The sequence below is a fragment of the Anomaloglossus baeobatrachus genome, chromosome 5 (assembly GCF_048569485.1).
Source record: "Anomaloglossus baeobatrachus isolate aAnoBae1 chromosome 5, aAnoBae1.hap1, whole genome shotgun sequence".
Lineage (NCBI taxonomy): Eukaryota > Metazoa > Chordata > Amphibia > Anura > Aromobatidae > Anomaloglossus > Anomaloglossus baeobatrachus.
The window spans coordinates 294332483-294339307 of record NC_134357.1 but is presented as its reverse complement, the minus strand read 5'-3'; positions in this window follow the sequence as shown (position 1 = coordinate 294339307).

Genomic DNA, 6825 nt, shown 5'->3' with positions numbered 1-6825 from the left:
GCCACATGCACGCCCACACACAATGCTCTGCCAAGCGCACATGTGGCGCCCCTGAGGATTCAGTCACCACAGGGTACTGCACCTGACTTAAGGTGCAGTGCTCAACCTGGATCCAGAGGAGGTCGGTGCTGGTTCCACTTACACAACTTATACACACACAACCTGGTTGCCTTCCTTTATCGTGGTCCGGAGTAGGTTTGGGTCAAAAGGGGTCACCAGCGTGGTTGGGTCCTTAGGGCACCACCACACCTGGGATCCCTAATCCACTAGTGGCGGGAACCTGGGACAGGAAGGGCAACCACCTCGGGAAGTTAGGAGCCAACACGACAGTTAGGGAGTTCTCCACCAGGAGAGCAAGAGAGCAGACGGGTTTTTTCTACCAGTGGCTTCAGTGGGACGCAGGAGTCAATACGGTCGCTGACGGGAGAGCTTGATTGCTCCCTCGGAACCAGCGCTGACAGGATGCAGAATCCTAGGGTGGATTATACTCCAGGTTGTCCACCAAAATCTGCAGGCTTGGGGAATTGCACGTCCTTCCAGCCCCCACAGTTCCCGGAGCACAGTGCCAGATAGGATCTGGGTTCGTGTCCCAAGGCAGGCCCCACAGCGGACCCGCGGCACCTGCATACGGGTAGGGAGCACCCACTTTTCAAGAACCAGGGGTCCCCAAGCGCTTCAAGCCACGGGGATCCACACCAAGCGCAAGGAGGTAAGGTCCCACCGTCCATTTCACCGGCTCTGACCTCTAAAGGATCCGGGTTTAATGGGGCCCATCACATCTGGTGACTGGTACTTTCCGGGCGAGCGGCATAACTGAGTAAAACTGGAACCTGGATCTCGCAGAGACTGTGTCCACCTGTCATTCCCGTCTCCGCCGCCGCCCCGCACCTCGGCACCCGCCATCACTGCTCCCCTCATCATCCTCCCCGGAAACCACTCCACCTGTGGGGAGCAGAAACACCTCGGCTGCTACTACCATCTGCCCCGGAGGACAGCGACAGCATTGGTGGCTAATTCCCTGGCCACATACCGCAGGTGGCGTCACGAAATCAACCTCCACCATAACCCTTATTCCACCTTCTCCCTCCGTGTACACCTCCGGGTCACGAAACCCGGCAGGGCCACCCGTGACATTCCCTGACACTCACCAGCCTGGTGATGAGTATTTTCCCCCAACCCCCTAGGGTGCTACACATGCACAAAATGATGTGCCACACTCACGCACACAATACTCCAATACTCTGCCACACGCACGTGACACGTCCACACCGGGGCCTGGGGGTTACTCGTTACTGGGCCGCGACTCTTTTCTGTTCTGTCACGGTGACAGGGCCCGGTTCCGTGACAATGGTGGTGTCGTTTGATGGCAGATGATGGTGGGGATTATATTTACAAGGGAAATATCTTGACGCCACCTGTGGTATGTGGCAAGATAGGTGCCGCCACTGCAGTTCAGTTTCCCCTGGGGTCGATGGTGACGCAGCAGAGTTAAAGTCGCTCTCCACAGGTAGAGAGAGCTAGGCCCCAGGGCTGTTGGGAATAGTAGTCTGTAATGGCGGGGTGCAGAGCCGGAGGCGCAGGGAACAACTTGATGACATAGGGATGCAGTCACAAGGTTTTTACTCATGGTTCAGAGTTCCAGGTTAGCACATCTAGATAAATGCTGCCCTCAGGGTGCGGTGTCCAGCTGTGATGGGCTCCAGCCGATCCTGGATAGTTCGGAGGCACAACCCTGTACACCCTCATGTGTTCCTTTCCTGGTCATCTTCCTGCGCTGACTTCTCCCGTCTGTCCCACGCCTACACACACAGAGCCCCAAGACGGTGTCTGCGGATCCTGTCGGGTGGCTTGAAGCTCTATCCCTTGGCCCTATGTGGTCACCTTTTCACTGGTTGTGTGTGGATGTGGTTTCGGCACTTGAAGTAACCTCAGCCTTCGGTTTGCTAGCTGAGCCTTGAATTTTCTTTACTAGTTGAGGGGCCGGTCCCAGAAACTGAGAGGGTGAACCATTCCATCAGAGGGGACGACTGGAGTAAAACACTACTCAAACGTGACATTTTCTAGATTTTAAAATTGGACACTAGGTACCCTAAAGGTTTAAATTACAAAACAGATTTAATGTATTTATATTAATGAATTAATGTATTATGACTGTGTTTATGTATGAATTTATGCAGATATAATTATTGTCTTTATAATATTAATTATACTTATAAATAACTAGTAAGGGGCCAAACTATTTTGCATAATCTCTGAAAATACTAGACAAACTCATCAAACAGGGAGACTTAGATTTTTAAGCTAACATTTTATTGATATGACAACATAAAAACATCTATAAAATATATGGCTAGAGGTTTTAGAGGATAACACTAATCCTATAGTATAGCTGTACATAGATAAATTGGTTACAAAGCTACATTGTAAAAGCTGTGATAGTGACACATAGTAATAGTCCATATACTGTATTTTTCAGACTATAAGATGTACTGGTTTTCATATCTATAAAGTTATTTTTAGGTTACGTCTCCTTTCTTGATCAGTTCATGTTGACTAATTATGCTAATGTTTGTGTTTGTAGTATCTATCAGGTGCTAGTGGCTTTTTCGTTCATTATAAGCTATTTGCTTCATGTACATATAGTTATTTGGTTTTTATTCATTCATTCTGAGATATATATATATTTCATGCAATGTGTTAATTGTCTTAATTTGCTCTTAGGGGTACTTTACACGTTGCGACATCGCTAGCATCGGCAAGCGATGTCAAGCGTGATAGTACCTGCCCCCGTCGCACATGCGATATCTGGTGATCGCTGCCGTAGTGAACATTATCGCTACGGCAGCTTCACACGCACATACTTTGTCGGCGACGTCGCGGTGACTGCCGAACAAACCCTCCTTCAAGAGGGTGGTGCGTTTGGCGTCACCGCAACGTCCCTAAGCGGCCGGCCAATAGAAGCAGAGGGGCGGAGATGAGCGGGACGTAACATCCCGCCCACCTCCTTCCTTCCGCATTGACGGTGGAGGCAGGTAAGGAGATGTTCCTCGTTCCTGCGGTTTCACACACAGAGATGTGTGGTGCTGCAGGAACGACAAACAACATCATATCTGCAGCTGGAGCGACATTATGGAAATGAACGACGTGACACAGATCAGCGATTTTTGACTGTTTTGCGCTCGTTCATCGTCGCTCCTAGGATTTACACATTGCGATGTCGCTACCGGCGCCGGATGTGCGTCACAACAACCGTGACCCCGACGACATATCGGTAGCGATGTCGCAACGTGTAAAGTACCCCTAAGGCTTGTTTCCCGTTCCACCTTATCACGCCCTCTATAAATTCTTGGATTCAATGACATTATGGAGTCAGGACTAAAAGCATTAAATTCTAAATGCGTAGACCGAGTGTCTTCTCTTCTATTTCCATATGGACTTTTAACTCTTAAATTTTGGAATAAAGGTGACGTTTTAATCCACTTATCTATTGCAGCTGCGGGATCCACACTTCGTTTGTCTCCACTTAGGGTACCTTCACACTTTAGTGATGCAGCAGCGATCCGACCAGCGATCTGACCTGGTCAGGATCGCTGCTGCATCGCTACATGGTCGCTGGTGAGCTGTCAAACAGGCAGATCTCACCAGCGACCAGTGACCAGCCCCCAGCCAGCAGCGACGTGCAAGCGACGCTGCGCTTGCACGGAGCCGGCGTCTGGAAGCTGCGGACACTGGTAACTAAGGTAAACATCGGGTATGGTTACCCGATGTTTACATTAGTTACCAGCGCACACCGCTTAGCTGTGTGTGCAGGGAGCAGGGAGCCGCGCACACTGAGCGCTGGCTCCTTGCTCTCCTAGCTACAGTACACATCGGGTTAATTAACCCGATGTGTAATGCAGCTACATGTGCAGAGAGCAGGGAGCCGCGCACACTGCTTAGCGCTGGCTCCTTGCTCTCCTAGCTACAGTACACATCGGGTTAATTAACCCGATGTGTACAGCAGCTACATGTGCAGAGAGCCGGAGCCGGCAGCACAGGCAGCGTGAGAGCGGCGGAGGCTGGTAACTAAGGTAAATATCGGGTAACCACCTTGGATACCCGATGTTTATCTTGGTTACAGCTTACCGCAGCTGCCAGATGCCGGCTCCTGCTCCCTGCTCGCTTCATTTGTCGCTCTCATCTCGCTGTCACACACAGCGATCTGTGTGTCACAGTGGGAGAGCGCCTTTGAAGAAAACGAACGAGGGCTGTGTGTAACGAGCAGCGATCTCGCAGCAGGGGCCAGATCGCTGCTCAGTGTCACACACAGCGAGATCGCTAATGAGGTCACTGCTGCGTCACAAAAAGCGTGACTCAGCAGCGATCTCGGCAGCGAGCTCGCTGTGTGTGAAGCACCCCTTACACCTAGAAGTTTGTCAGGAATTTCTATTCACTGCACCCTAATCATGGTTACTTTCCTAAAACTGGTGAGCAGATACGCTCCTCCTCTGAAGTAGGAAGTACAGTATATACTCAAGTATAAGCCGACCCGAAGATAAGCCAAGGCACCTAATTTTACCACAAAAAAACTGGGAAAACTTATTGACTCCAGTATAAGCCTAGGGTGGAAAATTTGGTAAATGGTAAATTTGAAAAATAAAACTAGATTCCAATAAAATGTAATGTGCCCCATCTTTGTCTCCTGTAGAAATGTACCCATCCTTATGCACTGTAGGAATGTGCCGATCCCCTTCTTGTCCCTTATTATGCCGTTGTTCACATATACACACAAAAAATTCTTCTCTTCAACTGAATCAAAGCGCTGACAGCAGCGTTGGCCCGAGGTGTGCCGCCCCCGTGCCAGCAGTCGGGCTGCTCAGATTCAGATCCGTGGTGGCTCGAGGGGCATCCAGACCCGGGGGTCATGCGGCCACTCAAATGAAGGTGGGTATTTACAGGGGATTATAGTTAGAGTTTGTGACACCATCCGTGGTATGTGGTAAGGTGGAGTACCACCGCTGCAGTTGGGAGTACCCAGGGGCGATGGAGTGGGGCAGCTAGGTGTTAGAACCCTCCACGGGTAGGGGGGAATGCCACGGAACTCAGTGATGGTGTTTGGGGAGTGCCGTTGGGAGTGAATGTGTCACTTGCGTACTCACTCAGTCCATAGACACCGACAACTGGATAAACCAAAGTTCTGGACACCGCTGCTGCTGAGGGGAGCTCGACAGTTCCATGCCCCTTGTCACGATCCCCTGCGACCGGGGGTCCAGCGCCTACTAGACCCAGACCACCGTCTGCTACCTAGTTGCTTCCAAGGAGCCCGGCTCCTGACCTCCTCTCTCTTTCACCTTCTACACTTCACTCTCTTACTGACCTACTCCTAACACTCCTGACCTCCCCTTACCAACCCCCCAAGTGGACAGCCCTTTTCCACTCAGGCCATCCACTGGTGTGTCTGGTGGGTGTGGTGTAGAGTGTTCCTAAGATTTTAATTAGCTGTTGTAGGCAACACCATTTTAGTTGGGGACCCCTAACCAAGGAGGAGGTCGATATTGCACAAAAGGGCAGATTGCACAATACCCTGTGACGACCTGATAGTCCAGGACGTCACACATGTACCGGTCAAGATCATTGAGGAGTCTATGTGCCTGCAATCTGCAAGAAGCAGGTAAAAGAATACCGAGGGAACGGAGGATAGGTGAGCAGAATTTTTTGTGGGACCTCACCTTGAGTATAAGCCAAGGGGGATATTTCAGCATAAAAAAGGTGTTGAAAAAGTCGGCTTATATTATTATTATTATAGCGCCATTTATTCGCTATACAGGTGAAAGAAGGTATACGTACAACAATCATTAACAGTACGAAACAGACTGGTATAGGAGAGAGGACATTGCCCACGAGGGCTCACAGTCTACAGGGAATGGGTGATGGTACAATAGGTGAGGACAGAGCTGGTTGCGCAGTGGTGTACTGGACTGAGGGTTATTGTAGGTTGTAAGCTTGTTGGAAGAGATGGGTCTTGAGGTTCCTCTTGAAGCTTTCCACGGTAGGGGTGAGTCTGATATGCTGAGGTAGAGTGTTCCAGAGTTTGGGGGAGGCACGGGAGAAATCTTGTACGCGATTGTGGGAAGAGGAGATAAGAGAGGAGTAGAGAAGAAGATCTTGTGAGGATCTGAGGTTGCGTGCAGGTAGGTACCGGGAAACTAGGTCACAGATGCAAGGAGGAGACAGGTTGTGGATGGCTTTGTAGGTCATGGTTAATATTCTGAACTGGAGTCGTTGGGCGATGGGAAGCCAGTGAAGGGATTGGCAGAGTTGCGAGGCTGGGGAATAGCGAGGGGAGAGGTGGATTAAGCGGGCCGCAGAGTTTAGGATAGATTGGAGTCATGCAAGAGTGTTGGAAAGGAGGCCAGAGAGCAGGAGGTTGCAGTAGTCGAGGCGGGAGATGATGAGGGCATGCACTAATGTTTTTGCTGATTCTTGGTTAAGGAAAGCACGGATCTGGGAGATAATTTTGAGTTGTAGTCTGTATGAGGTGAAGTGGGCTTGGATGTGTGGCTTGAAGGATATAGCAGAGTCGAGGGTTACTCCAAGGCATCGAGCTTGTGAAACTGGGGAGAGTGAGCAACCATCAAGTTTGATGGAATGGCTTGTTGGAGGAGATGAGTGAGGAGGAAGAAAGACAAGGAACTCTGTTTTGTCCATGTTAAGCTTTAGGAATCGCGCAGAGAAGAAGGATGAAATAGCAGACAGACATTGTGGAATTTTGGTTAGTAGAGAGGTAATATCAGGTCCAGCGAGGTAGATCTGTGTGTCATCGGCATAGAGATGATACTGAAAGCC